Raw genomic sequence first — 13,115 nt, 5'->3', positions numbered from 1 at the left:
GAAAATGAGAGGGAGATGGTGGCTGAATCGGTGGAGAGGTGGCCTGCAGTCCTAATGGACCCAGGTTCTAATCCTGGATGGGGCAGCGAACAGTTTAAGGGTTTGAATTTCATAAATGCAGACTTTCCTGATCTACCAGAAGACCCACCGACATGTCATAAATATACCCCCGTTAATACCAATATACCAGTCCTGCATGAGACCGCCCTAGCGTGTATTCAATATGGATGGAGGGTGTTAGCACCGAAATGGTGAAATGCAGGGTGTCCGACATGTAGGAGGACTACTGGGCCTTGGGAGCAGGCTGTGAAGCCTACACCCAGAGTTGGGAAAAAAAAAAAAAAAAAAAAGCATGGAGAGCCACCACTGGATGATCAAGGCCAGTGCATGCATGCATGTTGGTGTCTCTAGAAATGAACAAATGAATGAACTATTATGACATTTTCACTTTATTCCTGCTTTCAGTGTTTTATTCAGTTTGAGACAGACTCTTCAAACTCCTACAGTGGCCTTTAAGTTTAATACAATCATCTAATGGCAGCAAGAATAAACATAAAAAGTATGTCACTTGGCTTCAAGTGGTTAATCATCTACAAAACATATCAGCAGTACAGGCATAGTACAGGTATTCTTTCTCTCCTAACTCCATCCAACCATCCATCATCAAATCCTACATTGCCCCATGAGGAGCGTAGGAGCCCGGGACTAGGCAGTTGGTCCTGACATTTAAGATGAGAGTGACCAGCCTCACTCATCCCTGAGTGGCATTACATGAGCAATCAACCCCAACCACCCCTTGGATATAAACCTTCACCAGTTCAATCCGATTGGAGCACAATAATTACCCACTAAACCACCAGGTGCCAAAATTTGGTTATATGGTTACCACCCAGTGTAGTAAATGGTTTCCTGATGTACAAGAAACCATTTGGCATGGCACTCAATGTAGAGTCACCCACAGGCAGAAGGATGAGGAAAGAATGAAGGAAAGACAGAAGAGGGAGTGTAAAGTTACCGGCACGCAGAAGGACAAGAAAAGAAAGAAGGAAAGAAAGACAGAACAGGATGTATGGAAAGAAGGATGGTGGAGAGGAAAGCGCACACACCTGACAGCAGCACTACATCGAATGAGTGGATGGTGTGCACCCCCACCTACCACAGTTTCTCCTAACTTCCAATCAAAAATGTTATACACTAAGGAATAGTTGTATACTATATATGTGCATGCATATATGTGCATACACACATTCTTGCATGCCTGTGTGTAATCTGAGCAGGACTTTGACTCAATCTATTGGTGACTAGGTTGTTAAACATGGCCTGTCTAATTGAGCCGACCTGTCAACCATAGATAACCAATTGCTTTTGTGGGGCCATCCTACAAGTACAATACAATACAATACAATACACTGTATAGGGAACAAGCACCCCCTTCTGGCAGACAGTGCCTCACCATGGTCGGACTGGGGTTCTTTGCCGTGGTGAGATGCAGGGGAACATGAGGTTTGGTTTCTGAGTAAATGCCACAGTTGCTCCACCCAGAGTGTAGTGCCACCCCCTCTAGGCTTCTTGTCAGTGTTTGGTGGCTATGTACTATCTCTAAGTGAAATATTTATGGTAACTTGCCAAGTTTGTAACCAAAATTACTCTTACATAATACCTCCCATGTCAAACGTAGTTGGAGGACAAAATAATACATTCATAACAAATTTTCAAGATACGTAATTTTCAATAAATTATCATGGTTCATATCTTTACCACTAATGGTTCCTTCCTGTGAAAACAGGCCAACTACACAATTAGGTCAACTGTCATTATGTAGACTGTGTTCCATACAACAAGTACAGTAAATTGTTAGAAACTGGCAATTACCTTCATGTATACCAATGTAACTCTACTAAGCACCCTTTCCATACATTATTGAGGACTTCCAGCAAAAAACAACAAAAAGGTGACTTACAATGAGAAATTGCTACACTCATGATAACATAACACAGAGTATTAAATTATTCTAAAAAGCCAATCTGCTCACTTCTCAATCTTGAACTTATTTTGATTAAATAACTCAAAAATAGTAAGTCAATCTCATTTTATCTCATATGAAGTGCGTGGGCCCAAGGCTAGAGTACAACAGTCCATTACATTTAAGGGTGGATAACCAGTTTCTTTCCCTTGGTGGTAATGCATGACTGAAAAGCCTCCAGTCACTTCTGGGACTACACCTGCCGACGGTCAGCACTCCCATAGGGACATCCTAACCACTACACCACCAGGTGCCAATAACTCAACACACTGGAATTTCTCTCGCACTTCCATGAACTCTTAAATGACGGGTAAGGTGGCTTTGATAAATAAACAGTTTGCTACATATATCACACTTGAAGTTCTTTCCTTCTCCTCTGTGAACAAGTTTTAAATGCCTTGTGAGGTGGCTTTTAAGATGAAATGAATTACCACACTCATGACACTGGAAGTCCTTCTCTCCTGAATGGACGAGTTTGTGACTGGCGAGGGTCCCTTTCTGAGCAAACTGTTTACCACATTCATCACATTTAAACCTTTTTACCCCTAAATGAAGAAGTTTGTGCTGGCTAAGACTGTACTTATGAATAAACTGCTTACCACACTCATCACACTGGAACTTTTTAACTTCCAAATGAGTAAGTAAGTGTTCTGTAAGGGTGCCTTTAAAAATAAACTCTTTACCACACTGTTCGCACTTGAAGTTCTTCACTCCCGCGTGGACACGTAGGTGCTGGATGAGGTTAGATTTGTCGACAAATTCTTTACCACACTGATCACACTTGTAATTTTTAATACCCTCGTGAATTAACGCGTGTCGGTTAAAGGAGGCTCTGTGAGTGAACAGCTTACCACATTCATCACACTTAAACCTCTTCTCTCCTGTGTGAATAAGTGTGTGATGTTTGAGGGAGGACTTGTGACTAAATAATTTACCACACTCATCACATTTATACTTCTTCTCTATTGAATGGATTGGTGATTTGTGCAGGATGAGTTTACAGTTAAGCAATTCATGCCTCCTTAGGGTATTCTTATACGCAAAGAATTTACCGCATTTATCACACATAAAGTTTTTTACAACTGAATGAACCTGTGAGTGCTGGGTGAGGTTCCTCTTGTTTGCAAACACTTTACCACAGTCCAAACATTCAAAATCATCATTATTTTCCCTCATGAACCCTTCTAAATTCACCTCACACTCCAACTTCTCAGCTGGTTCTTCCTTTATCATCTCCATTGTGGTGCTTCTGACTCTTTCACCACTTCAGTAGTAAAATCTGCAGTCCACTGGGTTTATGTTCAGATGAGTCTGGGGTCCACAACAACTACAATTACAGATCCTTCAGTAAACAGTCAATCTTATTTTATTCCTTTACAACCATCATCCACTCACTTGATGTAGTGCTGCCTACTTCTTCCTTCACCTTTATCATACTTTTTCTGTGTCTGCCCTCCTCTCTTCCTACTTCTCCCATCTTTCCTGTCACTTTTTATTACTCTTCTTTCCTTTACAGGTGACCTTACATTGAGTGACAAGCCTAATGGTTTCCTGTAAGCCAGGAAACCATTTACAACATTGGGTGGCAACCATATAAACAATCAATAGTGTTCCCTACATGTCAACAAGTGGGTTGGTGAAGGGTTAATGCCTTTCCCTGTAAACAACTAACTCAGACAAACAGGCCACCCTTTATGGGATTATGGCATCTGGCAATTGATTGATAGACAGACAGACAACAGTTACAACTACAACCCTATCAGTAAACAGCCACTCTTCTTTTACTCCCTTACAACAATTACTACCACATCCCTTTCCATATGCAGCCAATCTCACTTTACCCTCATTGAGATGTATGGGTCCCAGGCTAGGCTACTGCAGTTCAGTACATCCCCTAGTGACATTACATGGTTGAAACACCTCCAGTTACCTCTTGGGGATCAGTTCTATACCTGGCTATCACTCAAACTTCATGACAATATTATCCAGCTTAGAAGTGGCTTACCACTGCGTTGGGCTAAAAACACTTCATTAACCCAGTTACTGTACTAAGCTGACACCCTTTTTATATTAGTCTTGGTAGATCTAGGTGAGTTAGTACAGCTTGGGGGAGACTTCTTACGGTGAAAGGGTAAACTTCATCAATCCATGTATGTATATTTTACTCTCTTCTTACAATCTTCTGATGATTATTCAGCTTAAGGAGAGAAATCTGGCTGAGGAGGGGTAAATGGAGACTGTTTCTAACCCCCAAACTATAAATGATTTCTCCAAAATTAAGTAAACTATTTGGAGGTAGCAACAACAAACTACAAACAGAAATCACATTACTGATGTGGCTAATGCATCCAATACTATATGCAGCATCCACTCGGTTCAGCCTGACTGCCAGCTCAACCACAATGATGAATGATCATGGCAAAAATGTATTACTGTACTTTTACTGACATGTTATACTAAACCCTGATTGCCATAACAGCCTGAAATAACCTCACACACCTCATAAACAACATATGTCCTCTAATTCTTCTCATAACACATAAAAATCAGTAATACCAAGGCTACCATAGCTGCTAAATGATCCAGATTCAGCATTCTTACATGTTACAATATTAAAACTTTTTATGCATGAATGATGGAGGCAGGCAGCTTTAATATACACATTCAAATTATACTTTACAGGTTCTAAGGGGTACCTGATCCACTGGACTGAGAAACTTAAATGTGTTTCTGGAGAAGTGGCCTGCCAGAAAAATATGACCTCAGTCCTTCATTCCATTTTACAGCAAGTCATTCATTACCAAGGCCGGTCTCTGATAACCACACTGTTGATGCTTCTGCTTCACCGACATCTGTTGTGGACCCCAAAACACAAGCTGCCATTAGACCAGCATCTCTGCGAACCTGACAACAATGTAGAAAGCATGGGGTGAATAGTAAAATTAATTGTTAACTTGTGGAAGTAAATAATTAGTTAACTAGTTAGCCTAACTTTTTTTGTGTCATTCAATATTCCGTCAAATTATTTTTTCCTAAGGTTTAGTGGGTAATTACAGCACTCCAGTCGGATTGAGCCGGTGAAGGTTTATATCCAAGGGGTGGTTGGGGTTCATTGCTCACATAATGCCACTCAGGGATGAGTGAGGCTGGTCACTCTCATCTTAAATGTCAGGACCAACTTGCCTAGCCCCGGTCTCCTACACTCCTCATGGGGCAACACAGGATTAGATAATGGATGGATGGATGGATAATGAAAAAAAAAACTAAGTAACCACAGCAACCTGTAGGCCTGAACCATCAAAGCTGGCTTCCCTAAATAGCCATACTGGTATTGGAATTTGTTCATCAACTCAATTGGCTCAATGACTTAGAGTAGTCACATTCCCGAAGTCTTTTACTGTACAGCATCAGTGGGAATGTCAACACTCATTCTGCCTCAAAATAAATCAGGGATAAAAAAGAAAGTTACATTATTCAATGATGACCTGAAAAACTGCAATGCATGTACTGTATGCTACTGACTCAGAACTCAACTTTTCACACAAACACAATACACTGCCTATAGACCTTTCATACTAGAAGTCTGACCAAATTCCTGCCAAGTTATACTTAAATGAAATCTCCATTATATTTTACCTTAAAATTAATTATTTCATTGATAACAATGCATTTTATCATCACAACCACCATTATCCAACTCTTTTGCTACTTCCCAAATTTGCATACATCACTCCTCATTCCTCCCTCCCTCTCTTACCCATCTCCCCTACTTTTGGATTAATAAATAATCGTATTTCCTGCAAAAGAAATAAATATACCAACTACAGTAAAAGTCCTCCAAATAATCCAAATATCCCAATACTATACTCCAAATTTTTCAAGGCGAATTTTTTTATTTTTTCTGGCCTTTTTCCGAATTTTTCTTTGTCTAAGGATATACCTGGCTTGAATTTGCTCCTGGACTTGGATGTACCTGCCTGCAACTATTCAGCTACACTTCCACGCAATTCCAGTGTGTAAAACAATAACACATATCATTATAAGTATTTAATGATCATGTACCGGTACATATTTCTAATGTTTTCAAAGATCCCTCTCAATAGTCCACAAAAACCAATAGCCCAAAAGACCCTTGGTCCCCTGCCATTCAGATTACAGGACTTTTACTGTACACACACACATACACACAATATATATATATATATATATATATATATATATATATAGTATATATACATATACACTCAAACCTCGATTTAAGGGATTTTGGATTTAAGGGACTCCATATTCTACCGGACAAATGGACAAGACCATTCAAAAATGATATGTTATGTCTAGTTTATAAACATTAATATGTTTCTTTATACAGTACCTGTAAAATTTTATTCATAATCATATAAATAAGCAATGTAGGTGAAACAATCATTGCCTTTCATAATAAGACTGTCTTTATATCTGGTAAAACAATGGACATTTTCAAGTAAGGGACAAGTTAATTCCCCATTTACAGTAGTCCCTTAAATCGAGGTTTGAGTGTATATATATATATATATATATATATAATACCACGTTGAGTACACCGCTTCCCGTCCGATCAGCGAAGTTAAGCAACATTGGGTCTGGTTAGTACTTGGATGGGTGACCGCCTGGAAACACCAGATGCTGTTGGCATAACGTTCTCCCTACGTGTCAAGTGGGGTTGGTGGAGGATTAGTGCCCCTCCCTGTAAAACAATTAACTCTAAGCCCTTGGCCACCCCGTTTGGGATACATGGTGTCTGGCAATGAATGAAAAAAAAAAATATATATATATATATATATATATAATAATATAATAATATATATATATATAATATTATATATACAGTAGAACCTCTCTCATTCGGACTATACGGGGGGAAGGGTTGTCCGAATTAGCAGATTGTCCGGACCATCAGGGTAATCTCCAGTTCATACCAAAAACTATCTACATATGGTATGTTTATTAATTATTAACATATGTGGCATATGTCAACCCTACATAACTGCAATAGATGAAAGGATACTAAAATAACCAAACTAATCATGTACGATAGTTTTGTATTGCATAATTTACAGGTAGGGCCATGACAAGAAATTAGCCTACATTTTAAATTGTACTAAGTGACTAAGGCCCATGTAGGCAAAAAAAATTAATTAATTAATTAACTGTAATATTTGGAATAAAAATAAAATTTACGTAGGCAAAAAATACATTGTCATCTTTGGCATATTGTTAATGCCCATATGGGCAAGAAGCTAATGTTTGATGTACAAGTACAGCACATTTAAGTACAAAAAATAACCTACAGTAATCATTAAACACTGCAGAATATTCTGACCCATTTTTGTGTAAGCAAACTCCTCCTTTTAACACCTTTATTCATTGCAGAAGCTACACTTGCATTAAGGGGCATGGTAAGGAGGATTAACTTTTGAAATACAGCGTAAAAATATAAATGGTTGGTGAACTAGTTGATGGAACGAATGCTAGCATGTGTTTAAACAGGCGCCCATGTTGCGACCTAGTGTGATCCGAGACTAAACGAATGATGATCGCTTTCCGCGCCGATACCGAAAATGACTTTAGAATTACTTTCAACATATTTTTGGAGCTTATTATTTTCAAATTTTTTCCGAATTAACAGAAATCCGGATCAGAGGGGTCCGGACCAAAGAGGTTCTACTGTATGTATATATATATATATATATATATATATAAAAATATAATATAATATAATATATATATAATATATATATATATATATATATATATATATATATATATATATATATATAAATATAATATAATATAATATATATATCAATACATATATATATATATATTTTCACTCTCATCTTAAATGTCAGGACCAACTGCCTAGCCCCAGGCTTCTACGCTCCTCATGGGGCAACATAGGATTGGATGATGGATAGATAGATAGATAGACAGACAGATAGATAGACAGATAGATATATATATATATATATATATATATATATGTATATACAAAGTAGGATCTTGCTAATAACATCTAATTGGTGCCAGAAAAACACTGTTATTAGCGAAAACGTTATTTGCGTGACATTAAAACATATGTATAAAGGGTTTATTGGTGCCGCCACTCCAGGAATTTTATCCAATTTTCCCACCTGGAGCTCTCCTATCACTACCTTCTTTTAGCTGCAATAATAAGATTAGTTATTAAATCATCATGAGTATTATAAAACTCACCTTAAATGAGTTACAAGGTGTTTGGTATGATGATTGCTTCAAGGCCTGTGCATGGAGGCTACTGTAGTGTACCCCCGACCCTTTGCTGGCCTTGTCCCCACTCCTGCCTCTCACACCAGGGTCACCCACTTCCAACAATACTTCATCAAACCCCATAAAGTCAGAATCTTCAGGAAAGTCCCCAATGTCATCATCTACTCAATCCTTCTCTGTTGTGAGTGAGGAGTGACTGATGGAAGGCATTCACTCAATCGTGATACTGTTTCTGGTATTTTCTTGAAATATGATTTACAAGTCCAATCATTAGTCATTAATTGTGATGGCTGCTCTCTCTCTGTCACAGCAGACTGGAGTTGTGGCTGGAATGCCGACCATGCATGTTTAATGGTTGCTAATGTTGTATTATTCCAGGCATTGAAGAAGAAATGTACGGCCTGTTGAATGTAATATTTCTTCCAAAATGCAGCAACAGCCATTATGTTGGGGGTTACAGGTATGCCAGGTGGAGCAGGTGAGTCACATGGGGCTGTGGAGGTGGAGGGGAAGGCAGATTGTGAGTCAGGTAGGGCAGTGGAGGTGGAGGGGACGGCAGCGGGCGAATCAGGGAAGGTAGCAAGAGGAGGATCCTCCATCTCCTCCTCATTACTGCTCACAATTTTGGTGATTTCTTTCATCTTTTCTTGTTTGTCTGTTTCATTCATCATCTTGTTATGGACATATTTGCAGTATAACAACTTGGCATTCACGAAATAACCGTTATTCAAGTGAATCCAAACGTTATTATATAAACTGGGTATCTCTTCTAACTTACTGTTATTGCCGAAAACGTTATTGTCGAAGTCGTTATTGGTGAGATCCTACTATATATTTATATATATACATATATATATACTGTATATGTATACACATATATACATATATATATATATATATATATATATATATATATACAGTATATATTTCCACTCACTTGATGTAGTGCTGCCCTCGGGTGTCTGCCCTTTCCTCTCCTCCATCCTTCTTTCCATCCATCCTCTTCTGTCTTTCTTTCCTTCATTCTTTCCTCTTTCTTCTGGCAGCGGGTGACTTTACACTCCCTCTTCTGTCTTTCTTTCCCTCATTCTTTCCTCTTCCTTCTGTCTGTGGGTGACTACACTGAGTGACAAGCCAAATGGTTTCCTGTACACCAGGAAACCATTTACTATGCTGGGTGGTAACCATATAACCAAATTTTGGCTCCTGGTGGTTTAGTGGGTAATAAAGGTGCTCCAATCGGATTGAGCCGGTGAAGGTTTATATCCAAGGGATGGTTGAGGTTTATTGCTCACGTAATGCCACTCAGGGATGAGTGAGGCTGGTCACTGCCATCTTAAATGCCAGGACCAACTTCCCTAGCCCTGGGCTCCTATGCTCCCCATGGGGCAATGTAGGATTAGATGATGGATGGATGGATGGATATATGATTCGCCTTGTGAATGAGCAGGGGTTAATCAGGTCCATAAAATCATAATGAACGAGTTGAACCCTAAGTGAACGAAATTGGGGTACAGATTAGGCCATAACCGCCATCTCTCATATTGAATGACCCCCCTCCCCTTAGTAGATGCTGCACAAGAGGCAAGAGCTGAGTAACTTGTTGAGCAGAAACCAACAGAGGATAATAATTTGCCTATGTCGATGATCAGTTAAATTCTTGCGGCAGTGGATGTTCTGAGATGCCAAGGCAAATGAAACCAGCTGCCATATGACACAGAAAGTGCTCAGTGAAGTAAAAACTACTTTTTGTTTTTACACTGAAAGGCACTTGGAAGTCAACAGAAGAAAACAAACGCTCATCACACACTACTACCGAACTCAAGAATAACAGGAGCCAGTTGCTTCCACATTGTCTGCTACACTTCCTGGGGAAGACAATGATGATGTGATGTCAGTAGTGTCATCTCTGAATTCTGAAGACTTTCTGGGAGAGGTGAATGAGGTAGAGGCATGTGGGAAAATGGTTCAGTCAGATCATAAGGGCGAGACTGGTGGCGGGAACGATGGAGTGGAAGGTGATGTGACAGGGACACCCTAAGTGTATCTCCCTGCCTAGGAACCACCTGCATTCAAGCCAGTCAGGATTGCCCTCTGCTCCAATTAAAGTAATTAACCATATGTTTTATATCTATATACCTGTACTGTATGTGTTTGAAATGTGTGATTCAATTCGTCTCCATGGCTAAAAAAAAAAAAAAAAAAAAGGACTTTGTGGGAGAGGTGCTGCCCATATGTTATTTTTCCCATAAGATATGCTGTTCACAGTGAATGAGCTCGTCTGCCGCCCATAAACTCGTTCACTGCGCGAGAGCACTGTATACACAAACATATATATGCTGTATATATATATATACATACTCATAGGCAGGGTGAGGAGCAGCAATGTCCAGACAGCCAAAATTTGCCCAATCCAACGGGCCACGCTTCCATTCACTCACCATTCAAGCCCCCGGAATCCTGGCTCTATCTGATATGCCAAAAACATTCACATGGTCATGGCTTCACATAAACGTAACCGATATATATATATATATACACATACATACAGAAAAACCTCGATATAACGGACTTCAATAGACCGGAATTTGCTTCTATCGGACTCGAGGAGCTACCAGACTAAATTCCTATATATCGGAAAAAGTCTGATAAAGCCAGAAGCAGTCCGGACTGCTTGACCATTTCAGCTATGTTCACCACAATAAGGTAAATAAAAGACATGTTCATCAGTGTACAGTACAGTATTATTATATATATTATACCATATGATTAATGTAGTGAAGTTATAACACAGTACAGTACCTCAATGGTAGTCAAAACAGTTAAAAAACCGTTCATGTGATCCGGACTAATGTCTGATATATCGGAAAAAGTCCGGATTAGCAGGGGGAAATCTGGATGTCGCTTTTATTGGAATTTAGCATTTTTCGGAATGGTTTGGGCCCCAATTAGTCCGTTATAGTGAGGTCTTACTGTATATATATACACTATATATATATATATATATATATATATATATATATATACAGTGGCTGGGGAATGGCTGGGAGAAGGAGGGAGGTGAGAAGACAGGAAGAAATCAGTAGGATAGAAGTTGTGGAAGCAATGAAGAAAGTTAAATCGGGGAAAGCCCCAAAAATTGATGGAGTGTGTGGTGAAATGCTGAAGCATGGGGGAGAGATAGTAGTAGAATGGATGTGGAAGATGTGCAGATTGGCCTGGGAGGAAGGTAGAGTCCCGGAGGATTGGAAGTCAGGTAAAATTATTCCCTTGTACAAAGGAAAAGGGGAAAAAGAAGTTTGTGGTAATCATTGGGGCATTTGTCTTCTTAGTATAATAGGAAAAGTGTATGGTAGGATACTTATTGACAGAGTTAGAGAAAGAAGAGAGAAATTAGTTGGAGAAGAACAGGGAGGCTTTAGGAAGGGAAGAGGCTGTGTAGATCAGAAATTCATTCTTAGATCTTTAGTGGAAAAGTTTCTAGAGAAGGGAAAGAAGTTGTATGCGGCTTTCCTGGATTTGGAGAAAGCATATGATAGGGTGGATGGACAAGGATTGTGGAAAGTGTTAAGAATATATGGAGTAGATGGGAAGTTGTTGAATGCTGTGAAGAGTATGTACGATGGTGCGAAGGCTGCAGTGCGTGTGGATGGTGAACTAAGTGAATTTTTCTCTTTGAATGTTGGGTTGAAACAGGGATGTGTCATGTCTCCATGGTTGTTCAATCTGTACATGGATGGGGTAATAAAAGAGGTACAAGGTAGGGTAGTGGATGTTGGAGTGGCCCTGGTGAGAGAGGATAATGTTTGGAAACTCCCTGTACTGTTGTTTGCAGATGATACTGTGTTGTTGAGTGAAGACGAAGGGGAGCTGCAAGGCTTGGTGGATGAGTTTGGGAGAGTGTGTAGGAAACAGAATCTAAAGGTGAATATAGGGAAGAGTAAAGTAATGGTCTTTGAGAGGGGTGAAGTCAGTGAATGTACAGCGAGGTTGGATGGTGAGGAATTGGAAAATGTGAGTATGTTTAAGTACTTGGGTAGTGTGATGAGTAAGGATGGAGGTTTGGAGGGTGAAGTGCTCGAAAGGGTACAGCAAGGAAGTACGGTTGCTGGTTCTTTGAAAGCAGTGATAAGAAACAGGGAAGTGAGCATGGAAGTGAAAAAGTTACTACATGACAGTATTGTGATACCAACTCTAATGTATGGAAATGAAGCCTGGACGTTGTTGGAAGGACACAAGTCAAGAGAGAGAGCAGTGGAAATGAGTTTTTTAAGAGGAGCCTGTGGAGTCACATGGAGAGACAGGCTGACGAATGAGGATATAAAGAAGCGTTGTGGTGTGGATGTGATAGGAAGCGTTATGAGGAACACACTGAGGTGGTTTGGCCATGTGGAGAGAATGGAGGGTGAAAGACTGATGAAGACAGTGTATGTGAGTGAGGTGGAGGGGGGAAGAGGGAGGGGGAGGCCAAGGATGAGATGAAGGGATCGGGTGGAGAGGTATATGAGAGAGGGGGGTGTGAATTTGGAGCAGGGCAGTGAATGGCAGGGGACAGGGCAACTTGGAGGCGATTTGTTTGTGGCCACCCCAAACGGGATTGAGGCATCTGGCAATAGAAAGATAGATATATATATATATATATATATATATATATATATACAGTAATCCCTCCACTATCCAACGTAATAGAGCCAAAGGCACGTCCGGAAAGTGGTCCTGTCTGGATAGTGGGCACCAGCCTCCTGGACTGGTACTTATAGACCCTAACCCAGCCTAACTTTGAAAGCCACCTAAATAACTCCCTACC

At 39.9% G+C, this 13,115-nt stretch overlaps 1 long non-coding RNA gene and 1 pseudogene across 1 annotated transcript in view; one reads left to right on the top strand and one right to left on the bottom strand.

Annotated features, from left to right (window-relative positions):
- Nucleotides 1-4,568: 4,568 nt before the first annotated feature.
- LOC145390621 (uncharacterized) overlaps nt 4,569-13,115 on the bottom strand; it is a 26,916-nt gene continuing 18,369 nt past the window's right edge. Inside the window, exon 3 of the long non-coding RNA XR_013895699.1 lies at nt 4,569-4,927. This is a non-coding gene — a long non-coding RNA (uncharacterized LOC145390621). The remainder of the gene's footprint in view (nt 4,928-13,115) is intronic.
- LOC145390784 (5S ribosomal RNA) lies at nt 6,577-6,694 on the top strand (annotated as a pseudogene).

This window comes from Coenobita brevimanus, chromosome 15, assembly GCF_032717465.1.
Source record: "Coenobita brevimanus isolate Jiangsu-jjx chromosome 15, ASM3271746v2, whole genome shotgun sequence".
NCBI classification, from domain to species: Eukaryota; Metazoa; Arthropoda; class Malacostraca; order Decapoda; family Coenobitidae; genus Coenobita; species Coenobita brevimanus.
The sequence above is the reverse complement of the archived record's forward strand: the minus strand, read 5'-3'. Positions and strand labels throughout refer to the sequence as shown.